This window comes from Passer domesticus, chromosome 1 (genome assembly GCF_036417665.1).
Source record: "Passer domesticus isolate bPasDom1 chromosome 1, bPasDom1.hap1, whole genome shotgun sequence".
Classification (NCBI taxonomy): Eukaryota; Metazoa; Chordata; class Aves; order Passeriformes; family Passeridae; genus Passer; species Passer domesticus.
This window is the reverse complement of record NC_087474.1, coordinates 71,989,949-72,016,943: the sequence shown is the minus strand read 5'-3', so window position 1 is coordinate 72,016,943 and position 26,995 is coordinate 71,989,949. Positions and strand designations below refer to the sequence as shown.

At 40.1% G+C, this 26,995-nt stretch overlaps 1 long non-coding RNA gene across 1 annotated transcript; it reads right to left on the bottom strand.

Annotated features, from left to right (window-relative positions):
- Positions 1–136: 136 nt before the first annotated feature.
- On the bottom strand, positions 137–25,241 carry LOC135302720 (uncharacterized). The gene is made up of 5 exons (XR_010364278.1): positions 23,113–25,241; positions 11,678–11,811; positions 9,847–9,985; positions 3,776–4,125; positions 137–928 (listed from the first exon to the last, which is right to left on the bottom strand). It is a non-coding gene; the product is annotated as an uncharacterized LOC135302720 (long non-coding RNA).
- Positions 25,242–26,995: the final 1,754 nt, after the last annotated feature.

The window sequence follows — 26,995 nt, the reverse complement described above, 5'->3', positions numbered from 1 at the left end:
TAAGATAAGGCATTCATTTGTTACCTTAGAGCTGTTAGCACAATGGCAGTGCTTGACCATGAACACCTTGCCTTTGTCTCCCCCTGAACCTTTGGGACTCCCTTAGCTAGAAGGATAAAAGCCCGGGAAGTCACAAAGACAATGGAATTTAGCAGGATTGGAAATGTTAAATTTCACGACGTGAAATTACTGGTGTGATTTCCAATTGTTGCAGGCAACGAAACTTTTCTTTTGAGAAGACTGCATCAGCATATGCTGTAATGACAAAGAACAAGGAAAAGCTTGACTTCGGGAAAGGTTTTCAATGTGAGCTGGGGAAAAGCACACTCTGGAATAACTTTGTTTATTGTTACATACTGTAATGCAGCAACTGCTAAAAGTGGAATCATTTACACACGTGGCATGTCTCATAATTTTAATACATGAAATGCAGCCACCAGTTGCCCACCTGGCAAGATAATGTAAAGCAAGAAGAACGAAGAAGCCTGTCATCCTTAGTCTCTGTCCAGAATGTTTTGATGGGAAATCATTTCATTAGAAAATTTCTGTCAGTGCTCCTGCTTGCAGAATCCAGAAACAGGACTAGAAGTTGACCAGTCAAGTTTTCTTCCTTCTCCTTCTTTTCATGGATATACTTACTGGTGAAAAGCTGTATATCTTTTTCCTTGCTTCCAATCAGTTTCTGAGGTGTAATGCCATAAAGTGCTATGCACAAGCATGTGGAGAATCTTAGTAAGAGAAATTCGCATCACTTTTGTTCACTTACAAAGAAGCTCTTTTTTTTTTCCCTTAATGGCTTCTTCAGTTTGTAATCTGAAAGTCGTGGTACAGAGGCTCATGTTACAAACAGGAAATCTCCAATGTGTTCCCATCTTCCCACACTGCCTTCTTCACCATCAGATAGAAACTTCTAGCTGGTCAATAATCCCTGAGAGAGAGAACATCCATTAAAATGAGGACTCACTGCCATGGAATAGTGGCTTTTCTCTGTAAAACAAAATCAAATACAGATCTTTCTAAACAAAGTAACTTCCAGTTGCCAAAGAGGAGCACTTCCATCTCTACCACAATGTTTAAACTTGCCATTGAAAAAAAGAGATATGGTTGATATCCCCAGAGAATATTTATACTGACAGAAAAAGGTAAGAGTCAGTCTTTCAGCTTGGGTTCTGCAAACTGTTGTTGATTATAAGTACATTGTTTATTCCAGAAGGGTACAAAGAAAATCTGCCCTCTGACACTTTGTCTATGTGGGCAAAAGTAATTTCTGAGAATCTTTTAGAAAACTTAGGATCAATAGTACATAGCATAAGCATGAGGCAACAAGGAAGGTCAGTGTGATAAATAAGTTTCTTCACTAGCCAAAGCTCAGCAAAATTGTCCAGATGGCCTTAGACAGCAGGCTGTTCTGTGCCACAGAGGAAGGAACAAGGGGTTGTGGGCTGTGCCAGTCTAAAGACAGAGCTAATTCACTGGTGATCCCAAGAGAATATGAATGCTGTCTTTAAGAAGTTCTCTGTGTACATCTGCATTTTCATTGGCCAAGAAGGTAATGTAATTGTTTGTGTTGGAAGGGGCCTTCAAGGGTCAGGTAGTCCAATCACCCTGCAATAAGCAATGACATCTTCAACTGGACAACTGGAACAGGTTGCTCAGCACCCCATTCAGCCTGGCTTCCCCTGTTTCCAGGGATGGAGCATCTACCACCTTCTCTGGGCAACTTGTCCCAGTTTTTCACTACCTTCATTGAAAAAAAAAAATCCCTATTTCTAATTTAAATCTTTCAATTTAAAAACATCATCCCCAAGCGTGACCTGTTGCAACAGGCTGTGATAAAAAGTTTTTTCCTATTCTTTTCTATAGGCCTCCTTTAGGTACTAAAAGACCACAATAATGTTTCCCTGGAGCCTTTTCTTCTCCTGCCTGAACAATCCCAACTCTCTCAGCCTTTCCTCATAGGAAATCTTCCAACCATCTCATCATCTTTTTGGCCCTCCTCAGTGTTGCACCCCTTTTTTGGTGGGGGCAGTGGAACAGATATATTTATTGAAAAAGATGATCTGTGATCAGATTTACTGATGCCAATATCTGTGTGAGGGTGGCAGTTCACTCCTTGACAGCAGTTGTGGAAAATGAGGAGATATCTGAGAGATTCTTGTTTTAAACAGCAAAGTCTTACACGGGGAGCAAATAAATGACTGGATGCAAAGCCTACACACAAAGCCACTCATATGGCCTCAAATTAAGTGGATCTCCATTTAATGCTTTCGATCTAGCTATTGCTAGGCTCCATACAGATTCTGGGCAGGATGTGGAATGTTGATAAAGTCAAGGATAAAGTGACAAAGAAAATGAGCACCCGTTTAAGTGCCATAGTTGAAATAATTGTCAAAGAAATTCCCTTTGTCTACAAGCTTCTGCCATGGTGATTAGCAGCTGTCTGTCCTTTGTTATTTGAAATGTTTTATCAGGATAGAGAATTGTTTGTGATCACATGATGATTGTAGTCATGATTCACCAGCATTGTACTGGTATCAAGAAAAAGTGCAAAGTAATTTGACATCTCTTGAGTCAAAGTACTCTGGAAAATTTGGATGCTTTTTAAGTTTCTAAGATACTATTTCTTTTTAATGTATGACAGCAGTATTTCTAACACAAGTTACTTCCATAAGGTATCAACATTTGCACAGCCTTATTGACAGATACAAGGATTCTTTCAATTCTCAGATCCAATAGCTTTAATGCATTTTATTTGAGGAAAAAATCTACTCCAGAACAAAATGAATTTGCCTCACAAACAATAAAATAGCTCAACCCGGTACCTGGCTAACATAAGTCTATTTAGCAATTTACAGTCCGTTGAATATTGGGCTGTAAATTTACTAAGAACCAGGAAGTGATTGGCCTGTAAACCTTAATAAAACAATAAACCCTGGCTTTCTGTTCATGCAAATTTAAAATTCTGCCCAGCTAAGCTCAGATCGTATCCGAATGGTGAAATTAGTTGACACAGCTATTATGGGACAAATTATTTTGCAAAACAGTGTCTTGTACGAATGTTTTATTTCAGAATATAGATTATGTTTAAATCCTGTAACAGATATTCTTTTTTATGAAATGAGGGGTGATTCCAGAATAAATGTCCTTTCAAATAAATTTAGAAGAACTTGGTAATGCCAGTCAGAGAACAAATTATATTCCGTGAGAAAGTTTAAACCGAGTCCGGGCTAATTTTCACTAATGCATAATGTAAATCAGGTTAAAAACATAACCTCAAAGCAGCACCAAAACACGCGTAGTAAAAAGTTGTCTTTATCTCGCACAATTTTTAGCAAGATAAGCCTTTGTACACTTCCTTTGTTTCATGGGAGCTTCCTATGTGCATCAAAGGAAGAATATCCCTTTAAATGCTTGCTATTGATTTGCATTCAGAAGCCCAATTGATTGGTTTTGTGGGAGTTCCCTATGTGAATCAATAAGAGTACCAAGTTAATAAATAATTCACTTAACAAAACTGCGTTAAGATAATGCTAAAGGTTTGCAAAAAATCCTGTAAAGGAAAGCTTTCTCACATTCCTTACTAACTGCTGAAAGTGAAGGGAGTTCCAAAAACACTACAGCATCATCTTAAAAAAAAAGCTAGTACTCTTTTCCTGTTAGCTTCTCAGTGAGGTAGTTGAGTAGGTGTTAATGGATTTTTTTTTTTTCATTTTAGTTTCGTGACTGGAAGATTGAGGCTGGAAGTGGTCTCTGATAGTCATCTTGTCTAAACTACCTGTTCAAGAAGGGTCACCTAGAGCAGATTGCCCGGGATTATGTCCAGATGGCTTTTAATCTTCTTTGCCCCGGAGATAGATACACATAACTTGGCACTGATCTGCTAGCAAAACTTTAACACATCAATATTGGAAGCTTATGTCCACTGCTCCCATTTTAATAAAGGAGTGCTTGAGCACTGCACGGATTTCTGGAGTGTGGTTTTTCATAACACTCTTCTGTCCTCCCAGTTTAAGGCTCCTGCAGGTCCTGGCAGTTGTTGTCACAGCTGAGTACAGCTTTGGGGCTGTACATTCACATTGATAACAGCTTCTCATTTTGCTCACTGATTGTCTCTCCATTCACAGACTGCAGAAGAAAATGAGTTGGGGAGTTAACTTGGATGCATTTTACCTCTTAACCAAAATATCCCTGGGGATTAATTTGAATTCTGAAGCCCCTAAATTGCGTATTCCTGTTAGTATTGTGTGACTTTTCCAGAGATAAACACTTTTCGCCAGACTAAATACCTCTAAAGAATAAGCCATCATTTATATAATCCTAACTAAGATTTTCCAGGTGAACTAGTTACAAATTTTATGCGTGAAATTTTTATGCAGAGGGTGTAGAATTTACCCTTTCACAGCCTGATAAAGGTATTTTTAAATTTTATTTAAGTTCTCTAGAAATAGAAAACGATAAAATACAGCTGACCTATCTGGGAGACTTAACTCTGCTGCTTCACTTAAACCACTCTAGCCTTGGACAGTCGTCTAAATGACACATAAATGACTGTCTCCTCACGACCTTTAGCAAGGCTCAATGCTTTGTATTTGAGTTACAAGAAGCTTTTAATGACTTCTATGAAGTCACAGGACAGAGCCAAAGATGTATAGTTATACATTCAGAAGACTCTATTAAAGGCCTTTTCAGCTTTGCCATGGATTTACAATTTGAGTATTTCCAAGAGAGTATATTTTCTGAGACAAATTTCATTGCCTTAGGATACTTTTCATTTTTTTTTTCTTTAATGTGATTTGTCATGGTAGAATATAGACATTTTCCTTGTGGGTTTACTCTGTGCGTTCTGTGGCCTGCAAGGAATTAGTTTTAATTAATATGAATGGCAAATGCATTGTTGAAATAGTCGTTGTGGCAGGCACGCCTTTGTGTTAACAGTTGGGTTAAACAGCCCCTTTATCAGAGCTATTAGCACCTAATATTACTGTCTGATTAAAGATCAGTCGGTGGATTAGCCAGTCCCAATGCTTGCACAGACCCCCAGACAGGTGCTGAAATAAGAAACTATATAAAGTAAATTAGCACTCCTATTGCATCTTGACTGTAGGAAAGGAAAAATTTATTGGGCTGGTTTGTTTTGGTTTTCTTGATTTTTTTTTGTTTGCTTGTTTTTGTTGTTTGGTTTGGTTTGGTTGTTTGCTGGGGGTTTTTTTGGGGGGGATTATTTGGTTTGGGTGTTTGGTTTTTTTTTTTTTTTGGTCTGTCTTACACATCAGGTTAACTGGTACTGACTCTGCAGAAAAGTCCAGATCAGCACTAAGGCTATTGTCCTGTAGTTGACCTGACCTTCCCGTCTCATGTAGGAATACTCCACCTTTCCTGAGCACACATTTATTAGGAGGATAGGTGTGCTTTTATACTAAATACGTGGTATTTCTGTGGTTTTGTGTGGGTTTTTTTTTGTTGTGTTTTGTTGTTGTTGTTGTTGTTGTTTGGGTTTTTTTTTTGTTGGGTTTTTTTTGTTTTGTTTTGTTTTGTTTTTACATTGGAAGCATCATATAATGTAGGCAGACTATCCTGTGTCCCTAGAAATGCATTTATTTTACATTCGTACATTTAATGGGACTCCAAGCAACTGAAAACGCGTAACTTAAGAAGGCAGGAAATCCCACAAGAGTTCACAGAGCATAGCTTAGCTGACAGTTCACTTTTTAATGGGTGAAATGAAGCCTTGACATTAATAAGCACAGGCCCCCTGACTTCAGTGGAATTTTGCATCCTTATACAAGTCAGATTTCAGGCTCAATTGTGTCGGATAGCAATTTATAGTACCTTTCATGTCCCCCTGAAAAGCTATGCGTCCTGCGTAGCCGGGGGACTGTTTCTGACAACAAGGCTGCAGAGCAGAAAATAGTGGGCTGATGACAGACAAGACCCCAAAGTTTTTGTGTGCCTTGAAACATGAGCACTGTGTCTTGTCCCTGTTGATTTCTGTTAATTTTGAAAGGGCCAAGAGTTTAATATAAGTAGCTGGAATGTGAACTAGCCCATAGCTAGGGCTAGCATTACTGTAAGAACTATCTGAGTGGTGCCCTTAGAAGGACAAGTAATTTTCTTGAGCTTCTATGAAAGAAACAGAATTAAATAAGCATTATTTATTGTTGATATATTGTTATTTTTTTACTGCTCTCTTTGGAGAGGATGTCAAAAGGACATGCTAGTGTCAAGTGGATTTGAAACTGTGCTGCTGCACATTGCTTAAAAATATGAGTTAAAAAAAATCTCAGACTGTCTGCTTAGATGGAGGCGAGTGTCTGAGATGCCTAGGGATCCTTATAAAAAAAGGAGGTAGTTCAGTCTTGCTTGAAATAGACTGCCTCTTAGGTTAGAAGGTGGTGACATGTAAAGGGAGCTTTAGAGATGCAGCAAAACATTATGAGACAAAACCCTTCTCCCTGCCACCACCAAACCCCTGAAGCATCACACTCTGTAAAGGATGCATTAGGTTTATCAATAGCCCTTTCTTTACTCAACTGTGCTGCAATTCCTTTTGGGAAAAATTGGGTTTTCATCAAAGACACAGAAGACTATGAAATTGGAAGCAGATGTAAAGTTGGATTGGATAGCTGTTTCTTTTGTGGAAGCACTTTTGAACAAACCCAGGTTTATGTGTTCCTTGCTGTCTTGCCTCATGGAACTCACTTGCCTGCTTTTTATATTTTCCAGGGAATCTGGAGGTGCAGTGTAACTAACAGATCTAAGTGTAAACTTCTTCCCTATCACATAATTTATCTATTGATTTTCCAGTGGTCCCCATATTCTTTTGAAAATATGTTTAAATAAAAACGTCAATATTTTGCATTGCTAACAAACTACAAAAAATGCAGGCAGTGCTCCTCATGTAGAGGCTGAATTCACTCCTGCTTACTAGCACTTTTGCTGGCCTGGATGAAGTTTACAGCTGGCCCCAATAGGATACCTTAATTTATTGGCACGCTTTAATTTGTTGAAAACAGACTTAGGTCTTATCTAAGCAGCAGCTCTGTCTGCTGGCATGTTGAGTGTGTTATTAATGTAACTGATGAACAGAGAGGAGTACAGTTTTAAGGATTATTCCCCTTTTTCTTGGGTACATTTTTATTCAGTGACTGGGATACCACATACATTGTGCTGCAACGAAAAGAAGAGCCAAACAACAGGATTTATGATGTTGTTTATCCATTGGTAATGCTTTCCTATTTTTGATTTACAGCAGAACTGAGCCTCGGCCCAGTGAGGTATGGTTTCAAATCCACAGCTTGCCCAGAATTCACAAGAGTTTAGCCAGCTTGATCCAGGACTTCATAATGCTTAGCTGTACATTTTCTATCTGCTGCACATGGACATGCAGTCTCTTAGGAGTTAATTTTTTTCCCATGGCAGGAATAGCACCTGATGAGGAGAGTCCCAGGTGCTCTTGCATTTGCTCCCAAGGGCAGCCTGGCAGCTGTTCCTTGGCTGCACTCATAAATTGATGCTGAAATGTTCTGCTTTTGCAGGACAGAGGGAACAGCCTGGAGGACTGGTCTGTGTTACTCAACATAGTGCAGGGCAGGTTCTCCGCTTCAGAGGTTCAGGAATGGACATTTCAGCTCATCCTTCACCTACTTGGCCTCCCACTACACAGCTATGCATGCTTTCATGTCCTTGCTCTTCACCCCATACTGGCCTCTGCATGTTCTCTGCCAATTATCCTCCACTCACTGAAGACCTGCTCAGCTCCCTCCTCAATCCACCTATCCTCTACGTGCCGTGCCTATCCCTTCTGTGTCTGATGAGGTCCACTTCCTTCACTTTGGCTTGCTTCTGGTGCTAAGCAGAGGTGATGAGACAGGAAGGAAGGAAGGAAGGAAGGAAGGAAGGAAGGAAGGAAGGAAGGAAGGAAGGAAGGAAGGAAGGAAGGAAGGAAGGAAGGAAGGAAGGAAGGAAGGAAGGAAGGAAGGAAGGAAGGAAGGAAGGAAGGAAGGAAGGAAGGAAGGAAGGAAGGAAGGAAGGAAGGAAGGAAGGAAGGAAGGAAGGAAGGAAGGAAGGAAGGAAGGAAGGAAGGAAGGAAGGAAGGAAAAGAAAGAAAGAAAAAGAAGAAAAAGAAGCAGGCACTTCTGAATCTGAACATCTCTCCTGCTAATCTTGGAGCAGCACTGCAGTGATTTTAAACAAGACAAGTAATTAACATGCCTTTCTGTTGGAGATCAAAGTGAGGATTCAGACCCTGAGATTTAACTATGGAAAATCACAGGCAGGAGAGTGAAATGGCAAGTTTTTGATTAAAAAGTTACTTAAAACATTCCTTATGCAAAGAAAAATCAATATTTTCCTGGAGTAGGCTCATGTGGAGTGTGCATGTTTCGTGAAAAGTAATTGTGTCAAACTAGGAGTTAGAATTCAGCCATTACAAGAGACCTGACTCAACTCATGAATGAAACTGCTTGTGCAAGGCTGAAGCCATGATTGAAAAATGCACAGTTCATACCAATCTCCCAAATGTGAGGTCACTCCTTGAATCTGCACAGCTCACCATGTGTAATACACTCCCCAAAGTTCTGTAAACCAGATCAGGATTCAGATTCTGTTCTCAACTCCACCTGCAGTTTCTGTCTCATAAAACAGATAAAAAATTGGGGTGTAGTTGTACTTTTCCAGAAATACAGGGTTACCATGAATGTCTGTTTTCTGAATGATTAACAATGAATCACTGGTTTTTTTTACAGGTCTCAATGCATTCACCATATGCCAGGTGTCGCAAGAACATGAGAACATCTACCAATTTGAAACTGGCTAAACGGCTTCACACTGGCATCTCTAGCTTGTAGTAGGAGTCTTGAGAGGGAACTACTTGAGTTTAGCATTCCTTGTATGGATCGGATACTCTGATCTTCTTGAGCATAATTATCCACCCCCACCATCTCATCCTTTCTATATTTCCCAGTAGGAGGATCAAAAGAAAGTTAGTTAACTGCAGCATTCATCAGATAATCCAAAGGAGGCATTAATCAGGACAGCATTTCCAAATAATTAAATCAGGTGTTAATTCCATATTTATCTGGTTTTCCTGTGATTGTGAGTGTGGCATTTCTCAGGTTAAATCCTAGTAAAAAGACCCCCTTCTTGAGGAGTGTGGTTCTGGAAGGGAAAAAAGAGAAAGGAAGGAAATATACATCTTCTTCAGGACACTCGCTGCCTACTGATAAGTTTTAAAGGCAATTATTATTCTTGGCATATGATAATATGGTGAGTTGCTGAAAAAACAGTAAGCAGAAAAGTATCCTAATTTTGTATGTACATACACATATAGTTATGTAAGAAAGACACTTAGGCTTACTTCCATACTGTATAATTATTAAATTTGTTTTTTATCCCTCGTGTCAGTCATCCCAATCTCTCTTTTGGTCCCAGGTGACCACCAACAGGTCACTAGGAGATAGTGTTTTTTCATCAGGGCATTTCCACCTGTTCTGCTCTGACAACATCAGTGCTATCAGTGGGTGTGTACAAAATGCAATCACTGATTTGCAGTTTTCTGTGAGGGAGGTTGGGGGAGTGAGAGGGAGTGGGAAGATGTAAACAGATGGAAAGAGGCAGATAACACAATGATTTAGGCTTCATTATGTACAAAACTAAGCTGAAGATGAGTGCTGGTGATTATCATTAATGAAACTTTATCCAGAATACAGCAATGAGATGTGATAGGTGCAGTGACAACAGTGATGCATTCAGGATCTGTGGTAGTGGCCTCTTCCTCCCACATCCCCGCTTTAATCACAATTGTAGTAATTTTCAGTATCTGTTAAAAATTGTAATTGCTGGACTCACCATTCAAAGTCCATTGAATTCCTTGCAGGAGGCTGAGATGGATGTGTGTTGAATCCTAAATCTCTTTCTGCATCTTTACAAATATGGGCATCCTATGGAAGCACGGAAATGCCTCTTTCTCACAGGCTATTCACCCTGTCTGGGAGATAGTAAGAATTGGCATCATAGTTGTACTCCATTAGCCAGCTTCTGGACGTGCTGCAGCTGACAGTTTTATCTTCAGAAATACACCTTTTATATTTTTTTTTTTTTTTAGTAGAAATGGTAAGGATATGTCTTATTTTGTATGTGATAGCTAGATGCTCCAGGTAGGTTGGAGATACACACTGATAGATTACCATTCAAGGAGATGTATGCTGAAATTTGTGTCAGGGATTAGGTGCCTATAAAAGAAATGGTACCTCATTACCCCTGAGTACCTTAGCCCAGAATTACATTTTATTTGCAGTTTGCTGTGTTTTTTTGTTGAAATCTAAGTTGTGATATACTGTACACTACAATGGAAGATAGTGAGTAAATAGGGAGAAATTTAATTCTGAAAGAGGGCAACCTTTTTAAATCAGACCGATAAGTCATATTCTTCTGGGCAACAGAGCACCTGACAGCACTTCAAGTCAATTGGACCTGCAGATGCTGCTGCCAAAGAAAGTTGGCCAGTGGAAGTTACTTGTATGAAAATAACCTTAGGCACCTCAGTTTAGAAATATTTATTAACATTTTTATCATTTAGCTGGATATTGTTTTCCAATATATTGAACACAGATTCAGGAGTTTTGGAAAGGTGTTTCAAGAAGCTTCACTGAACATTTATTTAAGGTCTAGGAAACAGATTCTGGATGGTGTGGCAGAGGCATATGTAGAGGCATGTCAAATGAAATTCTGTATGTTTGCAAGTGTCAGTCAAACCCCTAGTGCCCTTTAGCTCACATAATAAAGTTACTATCCAAGTGTCTCTGCTTAAGAGAACTCAGCGTTTAAATGTCCATTTAAAAATTGATTTGGTTGAATAATGCTGTTCATCTTGTCTGGGGCCCAACATGTCCTAGAGGAGAGTAAAAGGAGTGTTTGCCATCTAAATGTTGTCAAACCAGAAAGAATGATTGTTCCTCAGTTTTGCATATGTCAGCGTAATAGAAGCTTAGTCATGCAAATCCTTATTACTTGGCAGTTCTGCAGCAGGGAAAAACAGAGCATTACCATATTTTATCAGTGTTTGTAGTTAAAAGCCTTTCATTGTGCTTTTTAAGAACAGATGTCAAGACAATCTTGAAAACGTAAATACGGCTGAAAAATATTTTTCTGATTTAAAAAAGGGGGAAACCACCCCCTAGTTAGTTGAATGTGTTAGTTTTCATTTCCATAAAAATACATGAACTGTTTATATGCTTCCTTCAACTTCCACGGGGGGGAAATAAAACAATTATTCAGTTAATGACAGATTGTATTTTACTATTATTTAGTGATTCTGCTAAGTGGAGTAGTATACTACAGAATTTCAAATCATCAAGGATTTCTTAGCCCTTTATGGGACTACAGTACGTTGTAGTATGTTGAGTAAATGAGCTGTGATAGAGCAATGATTTACTCCTGTAGTCCATAGACACACATAAAAACTGAGCTTGAGAAAAGCTGGCTCTGGAAACACTAGCAAAGGGGAATGCAGATGTCAGTCACATTTTAAGGTGCTCCTTACAATGACACAGAGCCAAGATTATTAGGGACAAGGACTTCTCCATTCTTGTAATTTCCTTTATGGAATAGTGTCAACCATGAGAAAACACGTCGGGTAATGACTGCTGGCCATATCAGGACAGATGTAGCCATGACTCACCAGGGTAACAACTGGCTGGATCACAGTATCACAGTCACGTATTTCTTCCAAGCCAGCTAGAAGTGGTTTCTTTGGAAGTGAAATTTTCCCTTCTACCTTCACGATGCGATAATAATTCACCAGCTTACTGGTTCCTGTGTAGGAATGTCAAGAAGGGGATTTAGATACTCATTTGTGCTTTAGATGCTCATTTGTGCCTCTGCTGTATTCAGGTACTCTGTTGAGGCTGTGAGCAGTGATTGCACGATAAAAATCATTTGATGCCTGTTTGTTTCAGATCATCAGAGGAATGAATGAGACCTCTTAGCACAGTCTCAGTCTTTTGTGTAGGTATGCAGAGAGCTGTTGTGCTGCAGCCTCATCTGGATTACCAGAAGGCTCATTTTAGAAGATCTCAATTATAGGTGAAGCTGTGAATGCCACCTATAGTTAAGCTTGCTTGACACTTTTCATCACAAGACCCAGTTTTCAGTTGCTTATAGATTTGTCAAATGTATATTATTTGGACTGAAAATATACAGACTGGAGACTGCACCTGGAGGAATATCTAATGCTTCCAAAAAAAAGTATGTTTTTTTTTTCCTGAGAACAAGTTTAAGAGAAATGCGGGTTTTTTTTACTTTCCTTAAAAAACCCCAAACGTATAACCAATGATTTGGAGAAAGAGTTCAGTACTTGGGAGGCAGGAGCAATGTGTCTCAATGTTTCAGGGTTCTGGCTTTCCACATGTCCTAAGCACACGTGCAAGAATTTGAGAACTGTTAAAACACAGAAGGGATGTGGTGGAAAGATGTTAAATTGTGGAGATTTAAGGGAAAATACTTAATACCTATGTTTTCCAGGTTGTCATGATGCGATCTTTTCACCTGTGAAAATGAAGGGGAGCTCATCCTATTCACAGAATCATATACAGATGATTTCTTGCTTGCAAAACACTCGAGTAGTGCAAGGATGGCATGACAGAAAAGTCAACAGACATTCAGAAGTCTGCCTTTGTAGCAAGCCTTGAGTACAGCTCAGTAAATATCTATTTCTGGTGTTTCATGGAGAACGGTAAGAAAAAAACCCACCAAAACTGAACATTCCTGTATGATGTAATAATTAGCATTTAGTCTGTTCACTGAATGTGGAAATGGCTTTGGGAAAAAATAGTCATGTCATCCACAGTCCTGTATGCAATGTGTATGCCAAGGGGCCTGAAATGCAATTGTCTGGGAAATCTTGTAAGGTTATAAGTTTTGAGTGATTGACTTTCTATCTGTAATGTTCTTTTAATATGGTTATTGGCGCACTTGCTACTTGGTATTATCTGTGACTCAAGCAGTAGAGGAGGTAGAAAAATGTATGACAGTAATGTAACACTTAAGGAAAGAATCAGAAAATTCTGTTTTTAAAGCCTTGGATAACTTCTGTTTTGTCTGCAAAATATATATATATATATTTTTTTTAAAGTCTAACATAGCAATTTCACTTGGATATGGACAGCATTGCATAAATAGCATGCTGTGAATGATACTTTCTGCAGCTTAATCAATATCCTATGATGCCAGGAATAAAAACCAGGAAAAAAATCCCTCAAAAACCAGTTGTAAATTAAATGTATCACTTAATTGCTGATATGTTGGAATTTACTCATATTACTATTAAAAGAATGAGAAAATAAACCTTGCTTTATCCTAACATCATAACTATTCACATACCATTATTAAATTTTTTTTGTTGATGAAATTCTTGAATGATGCATTTTCTTTTTTTAACTAGCCAAAGAATAGTGCATCTTATACTCTTAAAAACTTATCATACACAAACACATAGCACTTTTCACTCATTTCAAAGAACATTGCAAAAGTTTCACTCTTTTGTAGGTGAGAAAACAGTGGAAAAAGGTGAGGCTCTTGTCTAGAGCATCCTAGCATGTCTAACATACTGAATTCTGTCCATCGCCTGGTGCATCCCAATATCACTGCATCAGAGCTGCATTTTGTGTATCCTGAGACCGCGTATCCTTACGTGTGTCAAACAGGTCTGCAGGATGCCCTCGCACAGTGGAATAACACGGATTTTGATTGTTGTTTGGAAGAGCACAGACTTACAAAAGTGATTTGAAAGCTAATCAAAGCAGAAGGATGGAGGAGAAACAGGACTGTAGCTGGCTAGCACATTTAACACCATTGTCAATGTTCAATTAGGAGGCACTTAAGGTTAAATATACAAGCATGGCGTTGGGGATTTGATCTCTGGTGCTACACAAAAAGGTGAGAAAAGCTTCTGCCCTGACAAGAAGTTGTGAGAACCTGCAGTCTTGTGAACACTGGAAGTTTAAAGGTACAGTCAGGCACGAACTCTTTCAGCAGCCGCGCTAGTTAGCTTAAACTGTCTAAATAGCAGTGCCACTCACTTTAACTTCAAGTGGCTGCGGGGGTGTTTCTGTAAGCAAGCTCTGCCAGCAAATGTGAGGGGGCAGTAACCTCTGCAAAGAAGTGATGATCAACAGCTGGGGCTCTAACCTTTCCCTAGCATGTCTGTATACAGCAGGCAACATCTGTCCGAAGCCTGACTTCCAGTATTTACAGAACAAAGGTATAGTTTGTTTAACAAAATTGCTTGTATTAGCTAAATAATGGGATGTGCTTTGATTCTGCTGGTGCTAGAACCACACAACTTCCACTTTCCTTACTTAATTAGCATTAATTTATTCAGAAAGATTATGATTTGGATTTTCAGTTTCTTTATTTAAGCAAAGAAAATGGAGCTTAGGTCATGCAAGATTCTTTTAGCTTCGGGAAAAAAGAAACCCTTTTATGTTACCCGTTTGAGCTTTTTTTTCATCAAACTGTGTAAGGATCAAGACTGTGTGTGCATAATATTTAGTGATAAAATTCTCCCAAAACATGTCACGATTTATTTGGTATCATTTCGCTTTCCAAGCAGATGAGAGTATTCACTGCTCCCATTAAGTGTTTGAGGTTTAAACACATGCTCTTGAAAAATGAGCAGCAGAGAAAAGTTGCTTCCTACACTTCAACTCTTACTGGGTGCTGATATCCATTAATTTCTTTACTCACAAAATGGCATCATGAATTTCAGCTAGACAGATTGCTCTTTTGATTTAAGAAGGACCAAAACTGCATCCAGAACATGCACAGTGCCATAAGAAACTTCAGCGTATCATGGTTCTTTATGTCACTAATTTGAATTTAAATGCTGTGTTATACTTATTTTCATAAATACATAAGAAATGAGTTTGAAAAGTTAGGGTAAATGATCCATGAAAATAGTTTCCTTCTCTTTTTTTTTTTCCTTTCCCTGAGAGTTGTTCTAGCTCTGTATTTGTGTCTGTGAAAATACAGCACCTGCCAAAGCAGGATAAGGTCAAGCTGAGAGTGCTGATTCCTACCCTTACTCCTGGGCATTCCTTGGTTAAATCATGCATTTGTTAGCCATAGAATAAGTCTGCATTGAAGAATCCTTGAAATAGCCTGAACCTTGAGTAAGAGCATTTTATTATACAAAAGGAGACAGGCAGAAGAGCTCTTGTAAATATGTTGTCTACTGCCAGAATACAAATATGTAATTTGTCAATGTGTTTTTCTGAACGAGAGGAACAAAAGTTATTTTAAACACCATTTTTTTTTTCCTTCTGCCTTTGAGGTTATGGCTGTAATGAAATACCCCAAATGTCATTTATTCCTCTCTGCTCTGCTTTCAGTATGAGTCCCCAAAGCAACAAACAAAATCTTTTGTGGAAAAAGGGTATCTGAAAACTGTTCTGAGTACTGTAAATGGTGAAACAGAATGAATGGTGGCTACTGAACAAGCTTCCATGGAACTGCTGAGTGAGGATCACTGACGCTCACTCACATAATTATGAAACTTAGTGAAGATGAGCTGTCCAGAGATCTCTAATTAGATAGTGCAGCCAACCCCAACAGATAACATTTCCTACTTGCACTACAAGAGAAGTGGGTGTGCTGTTCTCCCAGTGAAATGACCAAGAAAATATATGGACAGGTAAAAAAACACATAGAAAGCTTTTGGGATGAGTTTGTGTGTGTGTTGTATTCAATTCTAGGTTATTCAGCACAGTTGTAAAGAAAAAAAGTTTTGTACTGTCTGGAAAGGTGAGAGGTGGGTATACACCCCGTAGATGGGCTTTTCATCACAGTTTCCATTTGCCTTGATTGTGCCTTTTGGAAGATGATAGTATTAACACCTTGTCCTTACTGCTCTGCTTTGTACACATCACAGAAATGAGAGTGAAAAATAACCTTCACTATTTGTAACTTCCAGTTTTAAACATCTCCTTTGGCACTTGGGGCAGCAAGTTATGTTGTTGTGTAGAAGAATTCTCTATTTACTTTGCATGTAGCTGTTCTTTTAGAAGATTATTTTTTTAAAGTGTTAGTGGCTGCCATCAGATGGTTCTTACATCTATGGAAAGTCTGGGTTCTGGGTAGAGATGTTAAATGTGCTAAACAGTTTTCCTTCAGGCTAAATGATAGGAATATTTAAACATGTCTTTAGCTGCTTGTAGGAAGGCAATAATAAAGCAAAGCGAAAGCCGAGCAGAATTCAGCTTCTCAGTCTGAGAGTCTGTTCCAAATGCAGCAGAAGAAATGTCAGGTAAGAAGCTGTGAGCATGGCTTAGGAGCAAGGGGGGAGTCAAGGCCCTTTGGCTCTTATAACTCACTGGCCAGGGAGGCTTGGGCATGCTGAGCAACAAAAATGGCTGCTGTTGGTTTTTTTTTTTTTTTTTTTTTTTTTTTTTTTTTTTTTTTTTTTACTTTGTGTGGTTATATACATTGCAAACAGCATTGCACAAAATACAGCTGCAATGAACACCTGTTCGTGTCATCATGTGCTTGCTTCTCAGGGATGTAGCCTGTGGCTAGAGCTGCACACACAGCCTGGCAGGACACAGGTCTGCCACCGGGTCATGGCAAATCATTTTGACTGACAAAATGTTCTGCTTCTGAAAGATTTGAGATGCGATGGCCAGAGAAGCAACACAAATAACTTTATTATCCTTGGCACAGGTATGAAAATAACAGAGGCCTCTCCTCTTTCTTTAAAGAAACAGTTGAGAAGCTTTGACGAAAGTGCACTTGTTATGTAGGAAAAGGACCAGATAGCTTGGAGATCAGGTATCTGGAGAATGGAGCATTTACACTTGGAAAGACTGCCCAACTAAGCAAGGGATCCCTTTGCATTGCTGCAATTCTTTGCAGGTATTTACTTGAGAAGAAGTTTGTACAGTACTAAAACCCAATGACTGCAAACAGGAACTGTTGAAAATGTGTGATCCAGCAAAATTCAGGGTGGGTGCACTCAAAAGAGGATAGCTGCTTTTAAGCTTGGACCAGTAATTACCCATGAGGAAGTTAAGAAGCAAAAAACTGAGCAGAAGGTGGGTGCCAGTAATCTTATTAAAACACACAGAGGGAAAAAAGTTATCTTTTATAATTATTTTATGAATAATAACATTGATTTTTTATTGTTATTATTACAGCTGGGATAATAGCTGGGGTTTCCAGAGATGTCAGTGGGAGCTATGCATAATTCTGAGGTGTGATGGTAATATCTTAAATTAAAAATGCACTGGATTGCAACCACAGTGAACATTGTGAATACGGAAATAAAACCCAGCGGCAAGCTGTAACCTGCCTGCACCAAAATCAGTGAGGAAAAGGCATGTTGTACTCTGTATTATTTGTAAAGCAGAACACGATTGAACAATTAAAGGCTTGTGTCATAGTGGATACATGTAGGGAAAACACTGCAACCTTGATAGTCTCTTCACACACCAGGCACAATGAGCTACTTTTTGTGTGTGTTGTTTGTGCGTTTGTCTTGTTGTGCTAGGAGCCCTGCTGAAATTATGGAATAAAATGGGCAGGCACGTTTTTTAGTAATTGCAAAACACTCTCGGATCTTCAGAAGAAGGGTGCTCAAGAACTGTGAAATAGCTTTTACTAGGCCAGGGGGGTGGGGTGGTGAGGGGATGGAGAATGCTACCGTGGGCCATGGTTCAGACAGTGCTTGTTTAAATCTATCACATCTGAATGGGGTGCTTGGAGGCGTGTTTAATGCCAAGGGCATGAAACCTTGTGAGTAAGTTAAGCATCAGCTGAGTCAGGTGTATGCTTGTGTGCAGCTTGCCCTCTTCTCAGCTCTCTTACTCTACAGCCCGGGAGACTTCACTTTGAGCAGAGAAAACTTGGCAGTGGAGCTGTTTCTTACCCTGATAAGTTGTACCAGACACATGGGTGATACTGCCGGTTAATTTAGAAGGCATTTAACACTTCATCATGGTTGTCTAGTACAAGCCAGGAAGGACACTACTTTCCGCAGCCTCTAATTGGGTGCCATCAGTAATATAAGCCTAAAATTGTCCCAGTCAGCAACTGCATTGCCTAATCAGCATGAGCGTGTGCCCATTGGGGATCAGACATAGATAAGCGGGAGAGAGGAAGAGAGAGATCTGAACATATCTACAAGATGAGTGGCATGTCAGGAGCATAGAGGATGTCTAGATTTATGTGCTTTTTGGCAGCACTAGTGAGCTATTAATCATTTCTCATGAATAGGGCTCTTGTAAATCAGAGGTAGGAAACACTTTTCGTGGATAATCATGGCAAAAATGTCAGCTTTGCTAGTTGGTCATATGCTGATAGGATGCTTAGCACTGGAGCAGACTCAATCTCACACATAAAATCAAAATAGTGCTTCCTTTACATGATGAGTCGAAAGGAGGGAGATAGCAGAGAGGTGAACTTCCATCAGTATTTGAAAAGCAGAAAGCTAATGTGTGGTAATAGAAATGGGGACCTATAGGTTTTTTTAAGGTGAAGCTTTACTGAGGGAGCCAGGGCTGAGTTCTAGTCAGCATCTGGGTATAGCATAACACATTTAATAAGGCACACTTTGCATCATTTTAACAGCTGGCTGATCAGTTCATGGTTTTCCTTTACTTTTATTGCCCTGCAATTTACTGTATATGGCCCTTACGTGCAAATACCTCATTAGTCACAGGGTTGCATATTTCATGAAGCATACTGAATGTGCTGTCAGAATTAAATATTGTCAGGATAACAAGCAAGGGTGGGGTTTTTTTAGCTTTATCACTGAAGGCAATGTTCAGGGTGAATAGAAAAGCTGGAAAGCAAAACACGGAAGGTTTCCCTTCAAATTGTGCAAGGCAACAGGCTCTGGTGTATGAAACCCATCACTCAAGGGCTGACATTTAAAGACCTCTTGGAAGTGAGTCCTGTGTGAGGCAGGTGGGTGAGAAAGCCTCACCCAGGGCTTTCCAGGGCATTATTTGCTGTAACCAGTTGGAGCTGAAAATCTCAGTGGCTAAATCGGGATTAATGCAGAATGGTTCTTAGGTTAAAAAGAATGGTGTCCTCAAAGTGCTTTTGGCTTAAGAAATCTTCTAAGGTTCATTTCCCTAAGTGAACATTCCCCCTGCCCTTTCCCAGCTTGTTCTGCTGGCGTCCAGTCATATCCTGTTTCTCTATAAATTAGCAACATGCAGAAATGGAAATGACACGTAGCTGTTGTCCAAGTTAATGCTGATCCCAACCACACTGGGGAATCGTTTTGGGCACAGCCTTGGATAGCATCTCTAAAGGTTCTGCCCCATGCAGGTGTTGGGATGGAGGCTTCCAGGTGATTGTTCCTTGGGATAGAGGTTGCTAGGTGATTGTCCCGCACTACCAGTCCAAACACGCTGAACTAACGACCTATGGGAGACTTTTAACTGCATTTCCTGGGAGTTGTGGGAAGAAAGTCCAGGCTTTTGAAACTCCCTGGGAAACATCCATAAATCCCTGTGAATCACAACCATTTTAAAATCCCCTTTCAAATTAGAAGTCATGGGTTTTGTTCAGAAAAAAAAAAATAGTGTTTTGGAAAGCACTTATGAATTAGCTTGTAAACAAAAGTACCCTGACAGTAACTGACAGGTGCCTGTGTTTTTCTGTATTTGGGCAAGCCCAAGACAAACTGGGTCAGAGCTGGGCTTGAGACAGGGATGTGTTGGCTCTACAGGCATCTCTGCATTTGGTGTTGTTGGTGTGTTTAATGCTGCTGACCCAACCCGAGATATCCTGTCTTTTCTCTCAAACATCAGTTGAATCATACTGGACTATTTCTTTCCACATACCTAGAATATTCACTTGTATTTTGGGAGGGATTTTATTATTACTTTAATTCTTGCCATTTTCAGGGTTGTGAAGGTTAGGGCAACCCCATTACAGCCATGGGGATGAATTTGCCCTCAGATAACTTTTATCCACCAGAAGAGGAGATTTCAGTATGCTTGGTTTCTCAGGCAGTCCTAATTTGCTATTGCTTGGCAGTGGGGAGTCAGCAGAGTGAACAAATGCCCTCTCCTTCTCCCTCTTACTCAAAATCCAACATATCCTGTCCACAATTTTTCCAATTTACAGTGTTCCTGTGGAATATGCTGTTCAGGACAATTGAAAAAACATAAATCAGAGAACATACTTCTTTCAAGCAGGTATCATTTTTCAGCATAGTTTATCCTTTCTAGGTTTTTGGTCTTTCCTCTCCTTTCCACTCTCTGCCACCCCTAAAACTTTCCTACTAAGTGTTACTTAATTCATTGTTGTGAAATGGGTTGTCTGTTTAATATTCCCAGACCTCAGTAGCCATCTTAGAAGGTCTGTAATTTTTGTTATCACTGTGTCAGGAGTGAGATTTAACTACCAATGAATTTTTGGAGATGTTGAGAAAGGAGTGGGGTGAGAGTAAAGCTGCTAGGTATATAAAAATATATATAATACACTATGTACATTATGTATATAAGAATACACTATGCTGGCCTATTTTTTTTTTTCCTTAGATGCAGGCTGACACGTTTCAGCTGTCCTTTTCTCTTGCTAATTTAACAAACTTGATGCCTTTCAGATGTGAGCCCATGAAGCAGATTGTTGCCACAATTCAGTCCTGCTTCTCCTTTCTCTGCTCCTGGCTTCACAGTCGTACCTTCCTTGCATTGCCATCCCTCTTGCTTGTCCTAGGGGTTTTTGAAGTGTTTGCTTTTGCTGAGTTCAGTGAGTTGAAGTGGTGCTGGGCTGTTACAGAGGAAGGAGCAGGAGGAGGGTGGGAGAGGGGGCTAGAGGGGAAAGAAAGGAGCAGGAGGAGGGATGGGAGAAACAGAGCTGGCTGTTTAATTGTCATAGTCTTAATTGCCCTTGCCAGTGGGTCCGTGCAAGGCCGGCTGAAAGGATTTGCCCCAGGGATATGGGGAGGAGGCCGAGTCCGTGTGTCGGCGCCCTGGCCCACCTCCCATGGTGGGGCAGAGTCCATGCCCAGACAGTGCAGCCCTGCTCCCCCTGGGCCCCTCGGTGGGGATGTTGCCCCACCGTGACAAAGGCGTTGGATCTGCAGGGAATCGGCAGCCAAGCCCTTACATTTTGGAGCAGGGCTTGGCACGGTTCTGATTAGCCGTGAAAGCAAAAGCCACTGCTGCTTTTCGTTTCAATTTCATGTGCCTCGGGAACATGTGCGTGTCTCCGTTCTCAGAGCCATTACCTTCAGAAAATATCACTCCACTTATAAAATAGCACTTTTAAAACTGATTCAGATACTTCTAATGACTTGTAACTTGAGTGCCAAATGGAATAGGTAGAGCAGGATATTTTTCATCAAGTTCTTGTTAAAAAGAATGTAAAAAACATTAATTGATACAAAGTCATAAAGATCTGGGCCGCCAGTTATTCCTAGAGCCCTTAGGGTGAAATTAACCCTCAAGTAGAGACTCTTTTAAGGCTTTTACAGCATGCCAGTCCCATGGGGGAGGCTGAATAAAGATGTATTATGGAACAATTTTGCTGTATAATTTTCAAGTTTAGTATCTGCCTGTATCTTTTCAGTGTTTAGCTGACTTATGATCCTGCAGTACATATACTGATCCCTAATCTTAGACAGATTGAGAGTTATAATAAAAAGCCACATTAATAAATTTGTCAAGTTGATAAAAAACTGACCCACAATAAAGCAATACTTAATGTTGAGTATATATAGTCTATAAATGTTTATTATCTACTTATTATAGAGGAGCCTGAGATTAGTCTGGTAGCTATATGCTGTAAAGTATAATTATACATATATACACATCAAATTATGTGCATAGATGTGAATATATATTATTTTTAATCATAGTTAGGAAAAGTCAGTGGAGAGAATAAGGTCAAGAATTCCACCAGTTTTTCTCAGTCACACAGTAAGCATACTCCCAGTCCAGACTAAAGAAAATATTGCCATGAAATAATATGACATTTCTTACTGAAGAATGTAACTTCAGAACAAGAATAGCTGCTTGTGCTTTCTTATAATGCTCCCTGTGATTTGATGCAACTTTTCGTCTGTATGTTTTCTTTAATTTTCATGTTTTATACGAACGCTGAACACACTGAATTTGTTTGTAATTTGGAATTTAAAGCAAGGCTCTTTGTTAAAAGCCCAGAGGAAGTTTCCATATGACTTATGGGCCATTTGGGCTCAATTGAATTTAATGGGTTTCAGCTGCACCTCCACAATGGCTTTGAAGGAAGTGAAGGGAGATCTATAGGTCTTAATTGCTCAAGACTGGCTTGTTTCTCTTGAAAAGGCTGTTTGCAAGAAGCAGGTTGGGAGTATTAAAGTATATATCCTCAAAGGGATGAAGGAACTGCCGTTTGAGGAAGGGGCTAGGATGAAAATAGCTTTAAGAGTTACCCAGGAGCTGAACTAGGTCCGCGAGAAGTTCTTGTTTGTTTGCTTAAAAATGGTCAAATAATTGGAGGGCACGGCTAAGCCAAACTTCCTTTACAGTCCTTTCAAGAAAGGAATGGCGATCTTGGAGCTGACAAGATAAATTAGGCTGAGACCAAAAGAGAAACCCAAACAGATAGTCCCCTTGGCCTCTCTCATGCTGGCTGACAGACATGAGTGTTTGAGTCAGCAGGTGAACCATGACTTCTAAGAGCAGTGGTTTGTTTATGCTTCCACTGTACAAAGCTTTCCAGGGGAACAGAGCAAACCTATCTGGGCGAGTTTCCATTTCAATTGCACATTTCCTTCTGCATGTGCAGCGCCAACTGGCCTTATAGATTGTTGTTACTAAGTTTGTTAGGATTACCCCTGGCTTCGCATTAGGAGGTGTCTGACCCACAAGAATCTCCTGTGACCCTGTTTTCCAGGCAGGCATGAGAACATGTGAAATGCAAAGTTAGGAATATAAAGGAACTACTGTCTTACTCAAGATAAGCCAAGAGACTGCATTACAGGAAGTTAACCTTTGGTGTACTCTGTCATTTTGTCCAGCATCATACAGCCAAATAGGAAAGGGACATTCTCCTGAGGTATATGGCAGATGAATGCCAGATGGTACTGTCATAATACACAAAAAATAGCTAAATACCTACCGGTTGTGTTCAATACAAATGGAACATTTTTCTTTTTCTGAATCCTGCAGGGCTGAACTCAGACAAGCATCTTAATGCAAACATCACAGTAACTGAAATGTGAAGCTGGAAATCCAGAGAATTCTCCAAAAGCTTTAAGTAGCTTTTTAGGCTTCATTCATGTTGGGCCTAATGGATCCTCAAAGGGGAGAATGGTTTATCAAAGACAAGCATTTTAAGTACCTCGTGTTTATGTAGTAGGTAAATGGGCGTTTGTTACATTTGAATTGTTTCTGAATATGCAGAGAAAAATATCAGGCCACCATCAGCAGCAGCAGTACAGTGAGGCAGCAGTGCCTAGCTGGGGGGAAAAGTGTTTTCTTTTCCCATGTTAAAATATGTTCGTTTTAATTTCCATGCAAAATTATAAGAATAAAAATATGCTGCCCTTTAGGGGAATGGCATTTTGCTAAATACCATGCATTGTTACAAACCTTAGATGTGAAGGGCCACATGCAAACATTTACATAGAAGAACTTTATGGATGTGTAGCTGGGTCTCAGTCCTGCAGAAAAAAAATATTTCTGACAGCCTGGCTCTTTCAAGCTATGACATTTATTGCCTGCAGATAGAGGCCGAGTAGGTAGGTATGATATTTTGACAGAAATTGAATGGTTGGCTCTGCCTTTCATTTTTTGTCCTTAAATCCTCTTCACCTGGCATTATGTAGCCTGTTTTCCTAAATGTGAGTTTGCTATTAACAATGCACTTCCAAATGCATGCCTCAGTCATTATTGCCCAGCATTCTGGCCTATTCAAGTTTAGAGAAGTCTTCCCCTAAGCTTTCCAGAAATGCTGCTAAAGTTTGTCTGTTCGATTTCTTTGGTGGTTGCATCTTCTTTCATTAACTAGGGTAGCTGGTGTTGAAAACCAAACAGAAGGTAATGACAGACCACAGCAAGCTGTCTGTTGCTGCAGATGGAGGATACCTCTAGGATTTGGGTCAGAAAACACTTGGCAAGCATCCCTCTGAATTCTTCTTGTCACATGTTGAAGAAGTCTGCTTAGTGGCAGGGGTGAAGAAGAAAGCAGAAATCTTAAAATGGCTGCAATACTTTTTTTTTTTTTGTTTTATATTTGTTCAGCATCAGAGCTATTTACAGCATATCTTGCGAATTTATTCATACAGTTGCTATCATGGGTTTTTCCTGATTCTCTGCTTTCAGGACCTCCCCCCATCCCATGATCCCATTTAAGTTTGCAGTCTCAGGAAAAACGAGAGTTACTTATGCCCCCTTTTAGAACGGGACCTTGCAGAGGTACTCTAAGAAGCCATTTGTTTTCTTTAAACATAGCTCAGCTTCGCACAGGCGCTCACACACATTCTGATGGTTTCCACTTGAAATTCCTCATCTAATCCAAATAATTCACAGCCTTGACTGTGGAACTGTGAAGGGCCTTCCCGACCCCCTGCTCCGCCGGAGTGCGGGGCTCGGGCCGGGACAGGCCGCGCTCACAAGCTCTGTGCTGCTGGCAAACACACCTCCAAAAGCCCCAAACCTTTCTCTGCTGCTTGTGAGAAGAAGCAGAGTGAAGTCTGAGGGAAGCCTTCGTCCCTTTGGAGACTCTATCACACACTCCGCTGCCTTGGACAGAGTAAATTAGAGGTTTGCAAGCCAGGTGTATTTAGAGATGGCAGTCGGGCGATATGCGTGGCCTGGAGGGGAAGCAGGAGTGAATTGCACCATTAAACTGTCTGTACCTTCTTCCTTACTCTGCCGGTGTAAACTAACACACTGTATTGTTTATAGCTCTTCAGCACAGCCTTTTAAACAAGCTTTTAACAAACTCCTCTTTCTTTTCCTCTTCTAGGGCATGCAGGAGTTATGTAAGATTCTGGAGAGTTAGATGGTGGCAGAGCTGTTGGGCCTACTGCGCTGCTGGAGCTATTGCCTTACAGCGTCTTCTGGCCTGGCAGTCTCTTCCCTAGGGAATGTTAGAAACTGCCAATGCCCCAACACCTCCCTTTCCCAAGAAACACTCCCTTGGCACAACTGAAGCTGCTGTGGCTGTAGGCAGGGGAAGAGGATGCTGCAGCCATGAGGTTAGCCTGGAAGGAATAGTAATAGAGGTGGGAAAATGTCCACATTTCTTTTCAGGTCCTGGAGATGCTGAGATTGTATTACCTTGACTCTATCACATTATTTTATCTTTGTGGGGTCCTGCAAATTTATCAATCACAATGCAGTATACCAGCAGCTTTTTTTGTATTTAACCAGTAGGAATTATTTTGCTGCTATACCCCCTTTGTCTGCATATCATCTGGAGAAGTACTTGGTGTGTATATACATGTGGAGCAAATTTCTTTATTTGTATTGCTATACCAGTTGTGTTGCTCATTGTTCCACAGGCTTACATTAGGCTCTATAGTGGTACAAAATCATAACACATCAGAGAGGCACATTTAAATAGATCATATCCATTTATTTTGTTAGGGAGAGAAGGAAGTTTTCTTTCATGTTTTCAATAACACATATTATTTTTGTGTCTCAAAACCATGCAAAAGGGAAAAAAATCCCGCAATAAACATAACAAATGAAAAGACACAAAGAGTTTTGCCCAAGAAGTTAACAAATTAAATTTAAACTGAGATGATAAAACAGATTAACAAACAGAAGAGACACACTAGGGTAAGAAAGGACAAGAGTTACAGAAATAAGATTATTTGCAGTCCATGCTGTATACCTTAATACACTTCCTTATGCCCTGCTTTATCCCCAGATGCTGCAGAGAAATGGCCAAATATTAGCTCCCAGGGGCAGAAAACTGTCTGTGTGGTGTTTGTTTTCATATCTCCAGGAGGTTCAATGGGACCCTCATCCCCTTTTGGGGTCCCAGAGTCCTGTAGCAATACAAATAACACACACAAAGTAGTAGCAATAAGATCCCTTGGCCCAGCACCTTTCTCAGTGCTGTATCCAAGCCTAACCTAAGAAAAGGGAAAGATTATACAGCTTGTAGGGATGTAAACATTACTTTAGGTGTTTGTTCTTATTTCTTGAAGTTTGCTCATCCCTTTCAGAAAGGATGTTTTGATCCTTTGAAATTACATTTGATATTAACACTGCCCTACTCCTTGTTTGATGCTTAGGGATATCTGGAATGTTTGGCTCTGACTATGTAAAGGTAAGAATACCAGAAAAGAGGACCATATATTATCTGGGCATAGTTTGTAACCCAGCTCCTGACAAGGAAGTCGGAACACAACAAATTTTTTTTATAAGATCACAGTAGTTCTCAAGAATAATTTCACAGCAACTCCAATCCTTGCAAGAGAGGCATCAGAAAACACTGACCGAGGGTTTTGCTTCTGATGGCTGAGGTGAGGTTTGAAACTGCCATTGCCTGGCCTGCTGAATCCCAGTAGGTCCAGGTCTGTTATGGCCCAGCAGAGTTTGGCAGGGTCAAGGAGGTCAGTAACCTCATGGGCTGTGAGGTGTATGGTCTGCTCCATCAGGATTAGTGTGTGCAGTTGGCTCCAATTCACTGTTCTCCAAAATTAAAAATAACCTGAAAAAGTCAAACTGTGTTTAGAGCTTAGTTTTACGCATGGTCTGAGCCAGCAATCATGCCTCAGACATGCTTCTAACATATTCTGGCTGCACTGTGATGTGTTAAAGTTTAGCTGGAAAAGAGCTGAAATGCTGCTGCTTCACTGCTATGGGCCCCACAGTGGCCATCTTTCTCCACTCCTTTACCTGTTATTAATCCTTTAAGTCTGGCTCCCTCCAGAAACATGAGCTCTCATGCAGCTGGTAATTCTTACATGTCCAAGTAATGCGGATTTGGATCAAGAAGACATGGTCAGAGTTTGTCTAATTAACTTCCTATCACTATAGCCAAG